Genomic DNA, 19,099 nt, shown 5'->3' with positions numbered 1-19,099 from the left:
AAACTAGCTGCACCTTTACCAGCTTTGAGAACACTTTCATGATCAATCATTATAAAACATATCATATATATTATTCTGAAATGGACCAATCTGCACAATGACTACTTTTACTGTTTCTACTTTCACTATATTTTGATGAGAATACTTTTCTACTTTTACTTGAGGAACATTTTGAATGCAGGACTTTTACTGTAACAGAGTATTCCTACACTCTGGTACTTCTACTTTCACTCAAGTACAAGATCTGAGTACTTCTACTTTTACTCAAGTACAAGATCTGAGTACTTCTACTTTTACTCAAGTACAAGATCTGAGTACTTCTACTTTTACTCAAGTACAAGATCTGAGTAATTCTACTTTTACTCAAGTACAAGAGCTGAGTACTTCTACTTTTACTCAAGTACAAGATCTGAGTACTTCTACTTTTACTCAAGTACAAGATCTGAGTACTTCTACTTTTACTCAAGTACAAGATCTGAGTACTTCTACTTTTACTAAGTACAAGATCTGAGTACTTCTACTTTTACTCAAGTACAAGATCTGAGTACTTCTACTTTTACTCAAGTACAAGATCTGAGTACTTCTACTTTTACTCAAGTACAAGATCTGAGTACTTCTACTTTTACTCAAGTACAAGATCTGAGTAATTCTACTTTTACTCAAGTACAAGAGCTGAGTACTTCTACTTTTACTCAAGTACAAGATCTGAGTACTTCTACTTTTACTCAAGTACAAGATCTGAGTACTTCTACTTTTACTCAAGTACAAGATCTGAGTACTTCTACTTTTACTAAGTACAAGATCTGAGTACTTCTACTTTTACTCAAGTACAAGATCTGAGTACTTCTACTTTTACTAAGTACAAGATCTGAGTACTTCTACTTTTACTCAAGTACAAGATCTGAGTACTTCTACTTTTACTCAAGTACAAGATCTGAGTAATTCTACTTTTACTCAAGTACAAGAGCTGAGTACTTCTACTTTTACTCAAGTACAAGATCTGAGTACTTCTACTTTTACTCAAGTACAAGATCTGAGTACTTCTACTTTTACTCAAGTACAAGATCTGAGTACTTCTACTTTTACTAAGTACAAGATCTGAGTACTTCTACTTTTACTCAAGTACAAGATCTGAGTACTTCTACTTTTACTCAAGTACAAGATCTGAGTACTTCTACTTTTACTCAAGTACAAGATCTGAGTACTTCTACTTTTACTCAAGTACAAGATCTGAGTACTTCTACTTTTAATCAAGTACAAGATCTGAGTACTTCTGCCACCTCTGCGTTTTTGTCACTAAAATGAATTGTTATTATAATTTGTTCACAATCATACAGCCCTAAAAATATATACATTTCACAAACGAGAGAGATTGGACTATCCTGTCCTCGCTTTGTCTCCATCAGAGCGGTAAAAAGAGACATCAGCAGCACATTAAATGATTCCTGGTGCTCCCTGGTGTCATGATGATTAATATCAATCATGTTTGCGTAGCGCTGAGAGCCGAACATAAACCTTATTGTTATCTCAATGAGCCGTGACCATGTTAACCAGCTCTGACTAATGGGGTTAAAGCTGCTGGGAACACTGGGAACACTCAATCTACTCACAGGTTTCACACAATGTATTACTTTTCTCTGACTCAAACACAAACAATGGACACGTTCTGGGAATCCATACTGATGGTGCCCCTTGTCCTTTAGTTATACAAAAGCCTGTAAAGATGAGAGCATTACTAAAACACAGCCCCGCCCACTTTCCGGTAAAAACAAAGAATTAGCACCAAGCGGCAAAAATAACAATTATCATGATATATCGTCCCTAAAAGCTGCTGTGTCGTGTTTTGCAGAAAGATATCCAAAGTTACGATTTTCTTTGCTTTAATTTAGAAAAAAATAATATCTGTGTCTTCAGGCTAGGGTTAGGGTTAGGGTAAGAGAGGACGAAGATCATAACCAATGAGACCCATCTGTTAATACATGTACTGGTGTATGTATTGGTATCACTTCATTACAGCTAATGATGCTAACGAGGCTAACGACAATCACCACCAGTTGTAACGTTATAAGTCAAAGTAGTGGCTGGAGTAGACGCTGCATTAAAATATAAAACACTGAGAAACCAAGGACATCCCAGTTTCAGTTTTAGCTGCGGCCTGCAGGACATCGACTGCCGATTGATTTAAACCCAACCATAAATCAACGCTGATCATGGATCACCAATTGAATTATTGTATTGTTGCCTGGCTCAACATCGTAATGGGGCTCCTTGTAGATAAAGAAATTAATTGTATTCTAAAAAAATGTATGTGATTGGGCGAAAACCTCAGAAATCTGTATTTACCGCCAGCCAGTCACATGACAGTGATTTCACCCAAAAAGGGGCGGGGCCATGACGTAGAGGGCAATGCTGGGTTGGTTGCTCTCATGTAAGAGGTACACATTCATTCAGATGATTATTTGTAGTGTACCAGTTAATATATTTGGTGCAAGACAAAAAAAGACAGTCTTGCAGAGAGTTAACCTTCAGATATAACTGGCTGCTGAATGTAATGTGGGAACAGGGGAAATAAAAGTAGACTTTGTTTTGAATCGAACGATACACAGATTAGTCTCCATCGTTAGTATAATAACTGTATACCAGAGACAGTCAGATCGGTCACATTACACTCACCTCTTCCTCAGCGCCTCCATGAAACCAGACCTGATCTCTGAGGATTTGATTTGCTTCAATTAATGTTTAATAAGGGATGTGTGCAGAGCGTGAGTTTGCATACTGAGACATCGATACTCGTCCACATCCTCTATTGCCTAAAGTCTGGATTATCCCAGCCAACGCAGAGTGTGCATGGAAACATGATATCAGCACAAAATATCACATTGGCTTTGAAATGGGAAATATAGATAGATGATAGAGGTAGATACTTTGCCGATTTGGACAATTTAAGTGTGGTTTTTGAGGTTATTGAGAAGGGTTAATCTATTCTGACATTTTTAGGATCAATAATGGCAGTTTTGGGTCCCCTAAAACTTTAAAATCAACCCAAAATTCATCAAAATCACCTCACTGGGAGTACAAATATGACCACTTTCTGGCAATTTTCGATTCTGGAAGTGTCAGAAATAGACTCAGCGTCCTCCATTATCTCCAAAACCACTCAGATTTGGTATGCTGGGGACCCCTAGTATACATTTCTAACATAAAACGTTAGGGAACTCAACATTCACAGGTTCAATAGGACTCTATGAGCTGCAGACGGACTAATAGCTGCAACCATTCTGAACCTCAAAGAGCTTCAGATGTCTGACAAAGTTGAACAGAAGCGGAAAAGTTCATGCGATGCGATCCAGCAGCGTTTCATTATCAGTTTGCCTTTTGCTGCGTGCTCTATCTACCTCTATACAAATGCAGGGGGTCGGGGAAGGCGTTCAGAGGAAAGATATTGTGATGTTGAAGGCCGGCGTGGAGCTGGAAGCAGACGGAAAGGTCCGGGCCAAACACTCTGACAGCGGGAGATAACACTTCACAGAACAGCTTAGTCAAAGGAAGAGAGATGGAAATAAGGGAGGAGAAATACTGCCCTCTGAGGAATGAAGAGCAGCAGTAATTAACTTTCCCATCAGGTCCATGACACGGCTTTCTCTGGACTTCCTGTCTGTTACACTGGAACTGTCTGTCCAATACAGGCTGCAGGAGGGAGTCCTATAACCACAAATGAATCAGCATTCTTAGCACTAGCTGTTCCATGTTCAATGGTTTTCTGAATGTGATGTTGGTTGTTATCCTGAAGTAACGTCTGTGGCTAACACAAGCTGGAGAGATTTCTATTCTACGATATAAAATATGTCAGTAAATACCCCACTGGTGGATTTAAAAACGGAGGTTGCTAACAAGTGTCTAAATGAGACGACTAAACGTCATCACGCCCAACATTAGCCTCCTGTAGCTTAGCGGTGGTGACGTGAAGTCATGTGACCGTGCTGTAGTTCCTTTATAGCCCAACATTAGCCTCCTTTAGCTTAGCGGTGATGACGTGAAGTCATGTGACCGTGCTGTAGTTCCTTTATAGCCCAACATTAGCCACCTTTAGCTTAGCGGTGATGACGTGAAGTCATGTGACCGTGCTGTAGTTCCTTTATAGCCCAACATTAGCCTCCTTTAGCTTAGCGGTGGTGACGTGAAGTCATGTGACCGTGCTGTAGTTCCTTTATAGCCCAACATTAGCCACCTTTAGCTTAGCGGTGATGACGTGAAGTCATGTGACCGTGCTGTAGTTCCTTTATAGCCCAACATTAGCCACCTTTAGCTTAGCGGTGGTGACGTGAAGTCATGTGACCGTGCTGTAGTTCCTTTATAGCCCAACATTAGCCACCTTTAGCTTAGCGGTGGTGACGTGAAGTCATGTGACCGTGCTGTAGTTCCTTTATAGCCCAACATTAGCCTCCTTTAGCTTAGCGGTGGTGACGTGAAGTCATGTGACCGTGCTGTAGTTCCTTTATAGCCCAACATTAGCCTCCTTTAGCTTAGTGGTGATGACGTGAAGTCATGTGACCGTGCTGTAGTTCCTTTATAGCCCAACATTAGCCTCCTTTAGCTTAGCGGTGATGACGTGAAGTCATGTGACCGTGCTGTAGTTCCTTTAGAGCCCAACATTAGGTTTTCACCCTCCTGTCCACACAAGTGAATCCTCTCTTACAAGTGGGGTAGGTAATTCCCTTCAGAAACACTTTTTGTTATATTCCATGGAATGCTCTTAACATCCCGATAGCATAAATGCTTTGAGAATAAATACATAAAAAAATATCATCTCTGGAAGCCGTGGCGCTGTAAAAAGCACGACCAATCATCTGAGCCGGCTAAAGTAACTGGATGGCCTACCTGCCTGTCAGCCTTCCATCTGTGCACAAACTTATCTCGTGCCCTCATTGGTCCTGTGCGCGTTTGTGTGTGTTGGAGGAGGGGCTCTGTGAGGAAGTCTGAAGGAAGGGGCAGATTTTTTCCAGTTGTGTATTTTCAAATTCTAGAGCACTCAAGCTGGTTTCTCCAAAATGACATACCCCACCTTTAAGTATGATTGTATGAAAATGTTTGTGATGAACTTGTTAAGGCCTGGGAAGAACCCCATCATCTGAGTAAACACTGTGAATCTGTATTTGATCATTTTACTGTAATAAGCGTAATGTTTAAAACATAAGCATTTTGGCAAGCTATTGTTGTGTTCAAAATTATGTGTGTGTGTGTGTGTGTGTGTGTGTGTGTGTGTGTGTGTGTGTGTATGTGTGTGTGTGTGTGTGTGTGTGTGTGTGTGTGTGTGTGTGTGTGTGTGTGTGTGTGTGTGTGTGTGTGTGTGTGTGTGTGTGTGTGTGTGTGTGTGTGTGTGTGTGTGTTTTGTGTGTGTGCTGCAGTCAATTACTGTGTGTACATGACGGCTTTTAATGGATACAGGAGCTATCTTGTCTTTTTATGCTGCTGCAACACAAACATTTCTCAAGTTGGGATCAATAAAGTAATTCTTATCTTATCTTTTCAGGGCTTTAAACATGATGAGACAATGCTGAGGGTTTCAGATCGTGACAAACCAAACCAAACCATATCCAAACACACACTGTTGTTTTTCTTTTGGTTTACAGGATATACTATAAGCCCGTTGAACAACATGACCCACTTCTTATTGTCCTCAGGAACTTTCCCTGTTAGCGGCTCCTCATTAATGTCTTGTTTACAAACTCACTAAAGTAATTGATCCACAAAGTTTTCATATCCTTTTATTCCCACTTAGTCATGTTACTGTATACTCCATTCTGATTGATGGCAACTACCAAAAACCCAAGATGTTCCAAATGATCATTCACAAACCATGCACATTATTCCACTAATAACACAGTATACATATTAAATAAACCAACAACCTGACTCACAATATTGATTTAAAATGATTTGATTGATTTAACAATAATCATATTGCCTCTGCTAAATATAAATAGTCCGATCCATTGCGTACCAACGCTCACATTTTATTTTTCCATTAACCAGTCTTTAAACACTGCCAGAGAACATACCGTGTTCCCGTGTCCCTTAGCAACAGTCTTCTATCCTTAGCAACGGTCTGTTATCCTTAGCAACGGTCTGTTATCAAAAAATAACAGACCTCTGGAATGTCCAAATTGACCAATGAGCATCCAGTATTCAACCAAGCCGTATAATAACGTGGAAATAAAACAAGGCACGTCCAGCAAAGAAGCTTTTTGACTGTATTCTACACTCAGTAAGCTTTGACTATTAAATCAACTCATGGAGCACCATATTTTCTTCTTTTAATCGCTTTTTAGAGTCATGCAACATACATCTTTCTCCCATTCAAGCTTTCGGTCTTAAATGTCCTTATTTTTTTGCGTATCTTTCTATGTGTTTTTAGGGCGTTGTGTGATATGCATCTAGTCCTTGGGATCGTCTCACAGCCCATCTGGCCTCTTTATCTTACTCTCTCTCTCTCTCATGATGTATTTGCTTGGCTGCCGATAATAAACCCATCACCTCTCTCTCTCTCACACACACACACACACACACACACACACACACACACACACACACACACACACACACACACACACACACACACACAGCAGAGATATTAACACCTCCCAGAACGTGTTGAATATGTGATATCATTTTCACTCCCCCTCCTCGCCGCTGTAGTATATATATGTTTTGGGGGTTCTGCTTATCTGGCAGTATGAATATCCCACAGTGGATCCCCCCCCCCCCCCCCCCCCTCCTCAGTGAGTCTGCAGTCCTAATGGCCTCCATGAGAGATATGATTGGTAGACTTAATTGTGGCTGGAGGGCCGAATGGGAATAAAGTGAGTAAAAAAAGGAATGGGAGGGGGGGGGTGTTATCTGGCTGGTTATAGGGCTGTGTTTCCTTTCTTACCGTCTGGAACTACACACACATCTCTCTAGATTTAGACGCTTTGTTAAACATTTATTTTATACTTTATTTGTTTATTTATTGCCTCAATTCATCCACTCATGTTTTTACATTAGGAATAAATACAATAAAAGTAATGAGACAAAGAAAATATAGAAACAAAAACATTATCATAAGAAGAAGAATCAAAAATAATGAAGTAATAAAAATAAAAGTACAATTAAACTTAAATATCATCCACAGATGGACTTTTTCCCAGATTAAAAATGAATGTTTTCACAATAAATAAAAAAACAAAGCAATAATAATTAATTCCAATGATGAAAACCCGATTATATATTTTAAATCCAAGTAATATTAAGAGGGGACCAAGATATGTCCTTAAAGTCTTCCATGTGGTTTCCCATGCATCAATTCACCAAGGGCCTATCCATGTTCAGATATACCCACATGTGCCTGTATGTAGACAGCAGGTAAACAGAACTGAACACATTGAAAAAAGGAAGACATTCAAGTTGTTTTTGTAGTATTCAATCAAGTTATAAATGTTAGCCCAAGCCAATTCTCTTTTATTGTCTTTATTTGTGATTTACACCTGTGTGCTGGGAGGGAAGAGATAAGTGGGACTAATACAGCGACGATCCTAATGTAATGTCTCCTCAGATCCCCGACTGTAATACCATCAGAGCGCCGAGGTGTCATTAAAGGAGATAAATGGAGCGTGGAAATAGGAAAATACTATTTGTCTCTGGATCGTGAAGAGATGATGTTTCCTCCAGATTTATGACGAAAATACCCTACAGGAATGCACTACTGCTTTTGTCTCGTGTAGCGTTAATGGATAAGCTACACAACAGCGACATGTAAATACAGAGAATGACCAAGCAGTCATAGGTTTCACCGGGACAAAGAAGATCACAGTTCATAGTATATTCCTGTAGGTTTATAGAATGGTGCAGGAATGGGTCCTTAAACATGGAAATGAGTCAGCCTTTTAGCACTTACCTCGTCTACAGTTCAATGGTGTTCTGATTGTGTTTTTGGTTCCTGAAAAAAGGTCTGAGGTTAACACAAGCTGAAGAGATTTTAACGTTTTGTTCTACGACATAAAATAAGTCAGTAAACACCCCACTGGAGAATTGAAAGTGTCTAAATGAGACGACTAAACGTCATCCGGCCAAACATTAGCCTCCTTTAGCTTAGCGGTGGTGAAGTGAAGTCATGTCACCGTGCTGTAGTTCCTTTATAGCCCAACATTAGCCGCCTTTAGCTTAGCGGTGGTGACGTGAAGTCATGTGACCGTGCTTTAGTTCCTTTATAGCCCAACATTAGCCTCCTTTAGCTTAGCGGTGGTGACGTGAAGTCATGTGACCGTGCTGTAGTTCCTTTATAGCCCAACATTAGCCTCCTTTAGCTTAGCGGTGGTGACGTGAAGTCATGTGACCGTGCTGTAGTTCCTTTATAGCCCAACATTAGCCGCCTTTAGCTTAGCAGTGGTGACGTGAAGTCATGTGACCGTGCTGTAGTTCCTTTATAGCCCAACATTAGCCGCCTTTAGCTTAGCGGTGGTGACGTGAAGTCATGTCACCGTGCTGTAGTTCCTTTATAGCCCAACATTAGCCGCCTTACGCTTAGCGGTGGTGACGTGAAGTCATGTGACCGTGCTGTAGTTCCTTTATAGCCCAACATTAGCCGCCTTTAGCTTAGCGGTGGTGACGTGAAGTCATGTCACCGTGCTGTAGTTCCTTTATAGCCCAACATTAGCCGCCTTACGCTTAGCGGTGGTGACGTGAAGTCATGTGACCGTGCTGTAGTTCCTTTATAGCCCAACATTAGCCGCCTTACGCTTAGCGGTGGTGACGTGAAGTCATGTGACCGTGCTGTAGTTCCTTTATAGCCCAACATTAGCCGCCTTTAGCTTAGCGGTGGTGACGTGGAGTCATGTCACCGTGCTGTAGTTCCTTTATAGCCCAACATTAGCCGCCTTACGCTTAGCGGTGGTGACGTGAAGTCATGTGACCGTGCTGTAGTTCCTTTATAGCCCAACATTAGCCACCTTTAGCTTAGCGGTGGTTAAGTCATGTGACCGTGCTGAAGTTCCTTTATAGCCCAACATTAGCCTCCTTTAGCTTAGCGGTGGTGACGTGAAGTCATGTGACCGTGCTGTAGTTCCTTTATAGCCCAACATTAGCCACCTTTAGCTTAGCGGTGGTGACGTGAAGTCATGTGACCGTGCTGTAGTTCCTTTATAGTCCAACATTAGCCGCCTTTAGCTTAGCGGTGGTGACGTGAAGTCATGTGACCGTGCTGTAGTTCCTTTATAGCCCAGCATTAGCCTCCTTTAGCTTAGCGGTGGGGACGTGAAGTCATGTGACCGTGCTGTAGTTCCTTTATAGCCCAGCATTAGCCGCCTTTAGCTTAGCGGTGGTGACGTGAAGTCATGTGACCGTGCTGTAGTTCCTTTATAGCCCAGCATTAGCCTCCTTTAGCTTAGCGGTGGTGACGTGAAGTCATGTGACCGTGCTGTAGTTCCTTAATAGCCCAACATTAGCCTACTTTAGCTTAGCGGTGGTGACGTAAAGTCATGTGACCGTGCTGTGGTTCCTTTATAGCCCAACAATAGCTTTTTTACTACTAGAGATCGCATTTCCACAATCCAATCGAAAAATCCCATTCATTTTTGTCAAAGGAACCCTTGCTATGCTTACTTCTGGATCGGCTTTCAAAAATACATCATCACTGCATCACTCTATTGCAATGACTGCTTTTCATTGGTTTGCAGAAGGACACCGGTTTTTTAACTCCTTAAACAGAGGAAACCAATGCTTTTCTTCTTTCAACCCAACAGCAACACATATCTGCCATGAAACAGTTGATAAAACAAGAGAATAATACAATAAAAGTATCATAAAACTTCAGAAAAATAATAATTCATATCCTCGTTCTGCAGGATGTTATTCAGAGGAACATGTTTGTGTTGGTTGTTGTTCCCCCTCCCCGTTGTCCGACTGGAGAGGGGCTTCTTGAAGGATTTATGTGCTGCTTTTATGGGGTCCTCTCCTCCCAGAATGCTTGCATGGGAATATAAGAAGTTGGGGGTGGGGTGTGTGTGTGTGTGTGTGTGTGTGTGTGTGTGTGTGTGTGTGTGTGTGTGTGTGTGTGTGTGTGTGTGTGTGTGTGTGTGTGTGTGTGTGTGTGTGTGTGTGTGTGTGTGTGTGTGTGTGTGTGTGTGTGTGTGTGTGTGTGTGTGTGTGTGTGTGTGTGTGTGTGTGTGTGTGTGTGTGCGTGTGTGTGTGTGGTTTCGGGGGTTAGAGTCGTAGGGAAGCTGTCTCATCATTTATTAATACAATCTGCAGAAGAAGGGGTTAGCATTGAAGGGGGGGGGGCACCCTGGGAATACTCTAGGTCAAGAGTGGTTTTTCTAGCTAGCAGCACAATTCTTTGTCTGGAAAAGTGAAGACAATAACTGACTGAACTGAACTGGATCTACTTTCTCTTAGCACGTTGCACCTAGATACCTCTTGTTAGCACAGGTGTGAACTGCCTGGTTTACTGTCAGACTGTTAGATAGAAGATAGACATCAATATGTAATCTACTGAGTTGAAATTGCAAACATATGCTGGTTTAATTCCATATTAATTGAATATATAGGGTTTCTTTATTTAGAATGCAGCCCCTTTAATTGGTTCATTAATTGAAATTACAAATAAATCACATTTGATCATCAGCATATTGTTTTTTTGTTTGATCTGAAGTCAAAAAACCTGAATAATTAAATTCATGATGATACAAAAATGGACAAAACTGGAAAGGTCTCTTGTTTGTTTGTCATTTCAACTTAATAAATAATTGATCACTTACTAATCAACTTGTTTGAAGGTGATAAAACACAACGCATGCCTCCTCCCTGCTCGCTGTTACTCAGTTTATCATGGTCGTAATTTACAGTCGTCAAATATTTAACCTAATTAAACCACATATCGATTTTCCAGCAGCCTCATATAAATAAAATCCTATTTATGTCGCCTAGAGCAAGATGCTGATGTTACTGTTCAGCCCCGGTTTGTCAGGTTCATAAACATCATACTGACAACATGTCCTCACAGAGACAGGTTATTCAGTTCTCTGAGGGCGAAGAGGGACGGTGTTTAATGTTGACATACAGGTTAAAGACACACACACACACACACACACACACACACACACACACACACACACACACACACACACACACATGCACGCACGCACGCACGCACACACACACACACACACACACACACACACACACACACACACACACACACACACACAGAGGAAACATAAATCACCTCAAAGCCCTTCAGGGACAAAACCATTTTACTCTACTGAGGTGCTTCATCATCATCTCGTCACACACACACATTCACTCACACACTCACACACAACTGTGTTTAAGGTCCAGTGTATTTGTCGATGAAGTGAGATGTACTGCTTCCTTCAGCATCCGTGTTAGGACTGCAGGAGAAATATTAAAGGGGACATTTCATTTAGTTTTTGTGCACAAATGTGGAGTGCCTTCAACCCACAAACTGTGAAGTAAGACATCCCAGTCATGTTTTGTGATAATACTGGATTCAACAAGCCATTAAACTGTGGCTGCCCTCACTGTATATTACACATGTCATTACAAAATACCTCCCCTCATCTGAGTATCTCCAAGAGAACCACCTCTGCAATTAACCCCACGAGCTGATCAGATCATAACAGAGAGGTGAAGTCCCTCCCTTTCCGGTGGACCTCCATGGGACCTTATTTCGGAAAAAGTATGCATTGAAGTCATTGGAGAGAGAAAGATTATCTTTTGATCCCGTTTGAATTGTGCCACGAATTACACATATGATGTTTGTCAATTTAAAAGATCAAAAAAATTAAAATGTGTGGTAAAACTGTGAAGTAACACTTTGTTTTGTGTGAAATCGCTCAATGAACTACATCTCCCATCTCGCTCCACACACCCAGACGGCCGTCACGTTGGCACATTTCACTTCTTTCTTTCAGAACGAGGCGGAAAATATTAAAAGAGGTGAAAATCACTCCAAGTCTGGGCATGTTGAGAGCTGTACATACACACACAAGGGGAGTTAGTCGGTTCCTAAGAGCCAGCATGCGGGACTGGGACTCTGGGATTTGTAGTCTTTCTAGTTGCGTATTTTTCAGTCTTATATTTCAACAGTTTTACGACAAATTGTGACTTTTTTGACATTGAAATGATTTTTTAAGATTGACAAACATCATATGTGTAATTCGTGGCACAATTCAAATGGGATCAAAAGAAAAAAAAAATGGACTTCAATGCATACTTTTTCCTAAATAAGGTCCCATGGGGTGCAAGTATGGACGGGACTTCGCCTCTCTATTGACTATTTTGGGGAGGTTCTAAAGAGACAGGCACCAAGTGAGATTCAGACAGAGGGTGAATAGAGAAACATTCAGACAGACATTATGTGAAAATGAATGTATTTTTGAACATGTAAACACCAAACTACAAATAGTAGTGCAGTGCCTGTTGGAAATGTTCTCCTGCCTCTTGTGTTTCGAAGTCAATCCAAGCACCCGTTTGCAGTAGCAACGTTACAGTCTATGCGTCAACTGTATGGCCCTACTAAAGTAAATGATATGGCCAGAGTTTAATAAACACCTTGGAAGGAAGTGGAAGTTCAGACCAGCTGAAGTACATAGAAACTTTTCAGCCGCTCCGTACACCTAGATTTATATTTTTCGTGTTTTTTATCAAGGTGCTGTGGCAATGTGAAAAAGACAGAAATGTTTTCAGATGGTTTTATGGTATCTGTTTAGAAAATGTACAAAATAATAAATGCTACATTTTGTGGCTGAACTCATTTGTAGATTTAGAAAATGATTTAAAGTTGTTCCACCTTGTCACAGAGTTTGAGTGTCTCCTTTCCCATGACGTCCACGCTTTCACCTGCCTTTGAATCCCTTTGTGAGCGCTGCTGGACTCTAGAAAGCCTTTTCTCTTATGATCCACCCAGACCTGTGATAATGAGAACTCACACTGAGTGTCTGAAGGAGAACCGTCAGATTCACATGAGCACTGACGCCTTAGATTCAATTAAAGACACAGAGAACACCATAAAGCATTCAGACTGTTTTCAATTAAGAAGACAGGTGAGGAGTTTTTAATTATGACATGTTGATGCTTATGTTACCTGGATGAAGGGACAGTGAGTGGCAGTCAGGATATATTTTCAGTTTCAGTCAAACAGCTGTGAGGATGAACTCTGACTGGGGACTTTGTTCTTCACTTCACACACCTCACACACACACACACACACACACACACACACACACACACACACACACACACACACACACACACACACACACACACACACACACACACACACACACACACACACACACACACACACACACCTCCACTGATGTTCCCAGTGGTGCACAAGGTCAGCAGGGAACAAAGAGACGGGGGGCAAGGCCATTTCATAACCTCTGTTATTTCACATCTACACACTCTGTCAGTAAGAATAAAGGAAGGTGTTTCATATATAGAAATGTATTCCTCTGAAACATCCAGGTAAATGCATTCCACTGACAATCTGTAAAACAGTGTTTTTATAAAGACTCTCACTGCCGTAACTCCAGACACAGGTCAGCACTTTAAGTCTGACCTAGGGTGTTCAATTAAACTCTAATTTGAATTACGAGAGCCACATATTTGGCCGTTGCTAGATAGCTAACATTGTAATGCTAATGAAGCTCGTTAACTAATTAGATAGATAGCTAACATGTTAATGCTAATGTAAGCTAGTTAACAATTAGATAGATAGCTAACATGTTAATGCTAATGTAAACTAGTTAACAATTAGATAGATAGCTAACATTGTAATGCTAATGTAAGTTCGTTAACTAATTAGATAAATAGCTAACATTGTAATGCTAATGTAAGCTAGTTAAATAATTAGATAGATAGCTAACATTGTAATGCTAATGTGAGCTAGTTAAATAATTAGATAGATAGCTAACATTGTAATGCTAATGTAAGCTAGTTAACTAATTAGATAAATAGCTAACATTTTAATGCTAATGTAAGCTTGTTAACTAATTAGATAAATAGCTAACATTGTAATGCTAATGTAAGCTCGTTAACTAATTAGATAAATAGCTAACATTGTAATGCTAATGTAAGCTCGTTAACTAATTAGATAGATAGCTAACATGTTAATGCTAATGTAAGCTAGTTAACTAATTAAATAATAATATATTTAATTTGTTAGCGCTTTTACAGGTGCTCAAAGACGCTTTACAGATAATAGTGAAGAAAAAAAGAAAAGAGAAGAAAGGAACAACAAATAAATATATAGTTAAAGTTAAAGTCAAATAATACAAAAACAATCACACATGAAAAGCCAGATTGAAGAGGTGAGTTTTTGTGAGTTTTTTGAAGGTGGTGGGGTCGGTGCAGTCTCTGATGGGTTGTGGGAGTGAGTTCCAGAGGGAGGGGGCAGCGACGGAGAAGGCTCTGTCCCCCCAGGTCCGGTGATTGGTGCGGGTGGGGGTGGATAAGAGGTTGGCTTCTGATGAGCGGAGGCAGCGGGAAGGGGTGTGGTGGTGCAGCAGGTCTGTGAGGTAGGGGGGGGGCTGATTGTTGTGGGCTTTGTAAGTAATGAGGAGGACTTTGAAGTGGATTCTTTGACGGACGGGGAGCCAGTGGAGGTTCTGGAGGATGGGAGTGATGTGGTCTCGGGAGCGGGTGTGGGTTTGAGATTATTAGAATTAGATAAATAGCTAACATTTTAATGCTAATGTAAGCTAGTTAACTAATTAGGTAGATAGCTAACATGTTAATCAATGTAAGCTTGTTAACTAATTAGATAGATAGCTAACATTTTAATCAATGTAAGCTAGTTAACTAATTAGATAGATAGCTAACGTTTTGCTAGCTTGTCATATGTCATCCTGCAGTCACTAACAGAGAATTTATCGCCTCAGTGTAGCTGACAATGATCTTGAATAAAACTCCTTGTTTACAAAGCTGCTGGAAGAACTAAGCATTTAAACAGGAAGTGGGGAAACAGGCGGGGCTACATAAGGTGAATAGACAATAATTTCCTGGACATTTAGAATTAAACAAATACTGATATATAGGGCACATATGTTACATGCTCCACTGCTCCTCCTCTCTGTTCCCTCAGTGCTCCTTCACACAGTGTTCATTAGAGGGTTAACCTTTTACTTTAAATCACAGCATCAGCCTGCTGCTCGCCTGCAGGTCTGCATGTTAGACCATTATTCATTCTGTCATCACACACTCACTGACCAGACATTCAGCTGATTGGTCTACAATTCAAGCAGAAATACCTCTTTCTAAAGTCGAGGCAACCCACGCCTTTTTCAGCCTCTCTGCTGACCAAAATCTGGAATTAATAACGGCTCATTTTTTCTTTTTTGTTGCACGGTAGACAATGATTTGGAAAGGAAAACTTTATAAATTGGAGACGAGTTGATACTGTGACACTGAATTTAAAAAAGTTGTATTCATGTTCTCAACGTATGTGCATCCAGGTAATGGTTAGGAACACTTAGGAAATAGAAAGTTTATTGTGCGTGTTTAGATTCCTCTGCTTTTACTGACAACATGCTGACTTACCATGCTTGATATATTGTGAGAAATAAACAAAATACAAGAAAATCTAATCTTGAAAGACACTTCCAGAACGAGCGCACAGCATGTGTTGCCTCTTAGTTATATCGATAAAAGCTTTTGGGGGAAAGTCGAATTCCCTCAAGAGAAACTGATAAATGATTAATGGACAATGTTTGTCTATTGTTATAATTAATGGGGCGAAGCCTGCGAGCTAGTTCAGGCAGTCAACTGGAGCACCAATCATACATTAACACGTGACGCACCTCGTCCCTCTTACAACCAACCAATCACATTCTCCTAAACATGCCGCTCTATTTAAGCTGCCTGTCTTCCTGCCTCTGCCTCGCTATGCTGCTGCTGCTGTGTTCACTTGCTATTGCTACGTTCATGTTCATGTTCATGTTCCTGCTGCTGTGTTTCATGTTGCTTCTGCTTGCCTGACCCCCCACCACCCCAGCTTCCACCCCAGCTTCCTCCCCAGCTTCCACCCCAGCTTCCTCCCCAGCTTCCACCCCAGCTTCCTCCCCAGCTTCCACCCCACCACCACAGCTTCCACCCCACCACCACCACAGCTTCCACCCCAGCTTCCTCCCCAGCTTCCCCCCCACCACCACAGCTTCCACCCCACCACCACAGCTTCCCCCCCACCACCCCAGCTTCCACCCCAGCTTCCACCCCAGTTTCCACCCCAGCTTCCTCCCCAACTTCCACCCCAACTTCCACCCCAGCTTCCATCCCAGCTCCACCCCAGCGTCCACCCCAGCTTCCTCCCCAACTTCCACCCCAACTTCCACCCCAGCTTCCATCCCAGCTCCACCCCAGCTTCCACCCCAGCTTCCACCCCAGCTTCCTCCCCAGCTTCCTCCCAAGCTTCCACCCCAGCTTCCCCCCCACCACCCCAGCTTCCACCCCAGCTTCCACCCCAGTTTCCACCCCAGCTTCCTCCCCAACTTCCACCCCAACTTCCACCCCAGCTTCCATCCCAGCTCCACCCCAGCGTCCACCCCAGCTTCCTCCCCAACTTCCACCCCAACTTCCACCCCAGCTTCCATCCCAGCTCCACCCCAGCTTCCACCCCAGCTTCCACCCCAGCTTCCACCCCAGCTTCCTCCCAAGCTTCCACCCCAGCTTCCTCCCCAGCTTCCACCCCACCACCACAGCTTCCACCCCACCACCACCACAGCTTCCACCCCAGCTTCCTCCCCAGCTTCCCCCCCACCACCACAGCTTCCACCCCACCACCACAGCTTCCCCCCCACCACCCCAGCTTCCACCCCAGCTTCCACCCCAGTTTCCACCCCAGCTTCCTCCCCAACTTCCACCCCAACTTCCACCCCAGCTTCCATCCCAGCTCCACCCCAGCGTCCACCCCAGCTTCCTCCCCAACTTCCACCCCAACTTCCACCCCAGCTTCCATCCCAGCTCCACCCCAGCTTCCACCCCAGCTTCCACCCCAGCTTCCATCCCAGCTTCCTCCCCAGCTTCCACCCCACCACCACAGCTTCCACCCCATCACCACCCCAGCTTCCTCCCCAGCTTCCACCCCACCACCACAGCTTCTACCCCAGCTTCCACCCCACCTTCCACCCCAGCTTCCACCCCAGCTTCCACCCCAGCTTCCATCCCAGCTTCCACCCCAGCTTCCTCCCCAGCTTCCACCCCACCACCCCAGCTTCCACCCCACCACCACAGCTTCCACCCCAGCTTCCTTCCCAGCTTCCACCCCAGCTTCCACCCCAGCTTCCACCCCAGCTTCCACCCCAGCTTCCTCCCCAGCTTCCACCCCAGCTTCCACCCCAGCTTCCACCCCAGCTCCACCCCAGCTTCCACCCCAGCTTCCACCCCAGCTTCCTCCCCAGCTTCCACCCCAGCTTCCACCCCAGCTTCCACCCCAGCTTCCACGCCAGCTTCCACCCCAGCTCCACCCCAGCTCCACCCCAGCTTCCACCCCAGCTTCCTCCCCAGCTTCCACGCCAGCTTCCTCCCCAGCTTCCACCCCAGCTTCCATCCCAGCTCCACCCCAGCTTCCTCCCCAGCTTCCACCCCAGCTTCCTCCCCAGCTTCCACCTGTAGGCTCGGGGGGGATATTAATCTAATCATCACTCAATGTTCTTTGTAAATCTGTGGAGCGATGAGGCCCGAGCCTAGACTCCAAACTCAAACTATATGCTGCTTCTAATAAACATATTAAGAAACACGTGAGTTGTCTGGCTGAACTAAAGTAATACAATTGAAATCGATCTCAAATGCAGGAACAGAGCTACTTAGGATAAAGAACTTCTGCCCCCAGAACACAGCTTACAGTCCCGCTACATATTCATGACAGGAAACAGCCAACTGGTCCCATAAATAATTGTAGACATTTGTAAACATCCCATCATCAAACCATAAAACCCCCTAGTTCTTACCCATTTGCTAATCCACCTATAAACCCTAAACATATGTCTCTGTTTAACACATACAAGACTACAAATACAATTCAACAGAGCAAAGGGCAATCAGAGTATAAGACTATATTTTTAAATGATTACCATTTGACAAAAGCAATCGACCTTCACGTTTTTCACATCCGTCTACATTTCTTTCACCTCCTCTTGCAGTAGCTTTATCGTCTTCCTATATAATCTGTTCTTTTCTTCTTCTCTTGCTCTGTATTTAAGTGGCTTTGAGCTCCTACATGCAGGATTAAAGTCTTTCTGAATGGTTGCTCTCCTTTCTCGTACAATAATCGTTGTACTGCGAGGTCACTGCTGATGCTAAGTGGATGTTTGTTCTTCTCGACAGACTTCTCCCATAATGTCCTCCATTTGTATTCACCGTAATGAATGAACCTGTTTGGATGTTTAATGGGCGCTTCTTAGATTCCTTATCTAACAATGAGTGAAGGGTGTTTTGTCTCGTGCGTCTGCTGCAGGATCTTTTAAGTTCCTTTATGATTTGTCCTTCCACAGAACACCTCACCGTGTTTCTCCTGCACAGCGCAGTTTAATTAACTCATAATTGATTATCTTCACGGCTGGTGGAGGCGGTTTCTCGTTTTTTTTCTTGTAAAGCTGTTGGGCTTTAAAGTTTCTCTCACCTTTTCATCACAGCGCTTACACACACTGCTGCAGGTGTGTGTGTGTGTGTGTGTGTGTGTGTGTGTGTGTGTGTGTGTGTGTGTGTGTGTGTGTGTGTGTGTGTGTGTGTGTGTGTGTGTGTGTGTGTGTGTGTGTGTGTGTGTGTGTGTGTGTGTGTGTGTGTGAAAAACCTCTGCATCCAGTCAGGCCTCACTTTATATAATCGCCACCGCTTCCGTATCACTACTGGATCCCCTTTACCCTGCACACACACTGCTCTCTTTATTCAACATTTAGACACTAACATGTCTTCACTTTATCTACATTTTCTAGCTGTTGTATTACTTATTATGTACTGAAAAAAGACGTGCAGCGTTTAGACCACACATGTCAAACTCAAGGCCCGGGGGCCAAACCAGGCCCTTGGTAGATTTAATTTCGGCCCC

General features: G+C 42.9%; 1 protein-coding gene across 1 annotated transcript in view; it reads left to right on the top strand.

Moving 5' to 3' along the window:
• The window catches only part of xpr1a (xenotropic and polytropic retrovirus receptor 1a), a 132,466-nt gene that overhangs the window by 73,350 nt on the left and 40,017 nt on the right, over positions 1 to 19,099 (top strand). The gene's annotated exons all lie outside the window — the stretch shown is intronic.

Source organism: Notothenia rossii (genome assembly GCF_949606895.1).
Source record: "Notothenia rossii genome assembly, chromosome: 1".
In the NCBI taxonomy this organism is placed as follows: Eukaryota; Metazoa; Chordata; class Actinopteri; order Perciformes; family Nototheniidae; genus Notothenia; species Notothenia rossii.
This window is presented reverse-complemented; position numbering and strand designations above follow the sequence as displayed.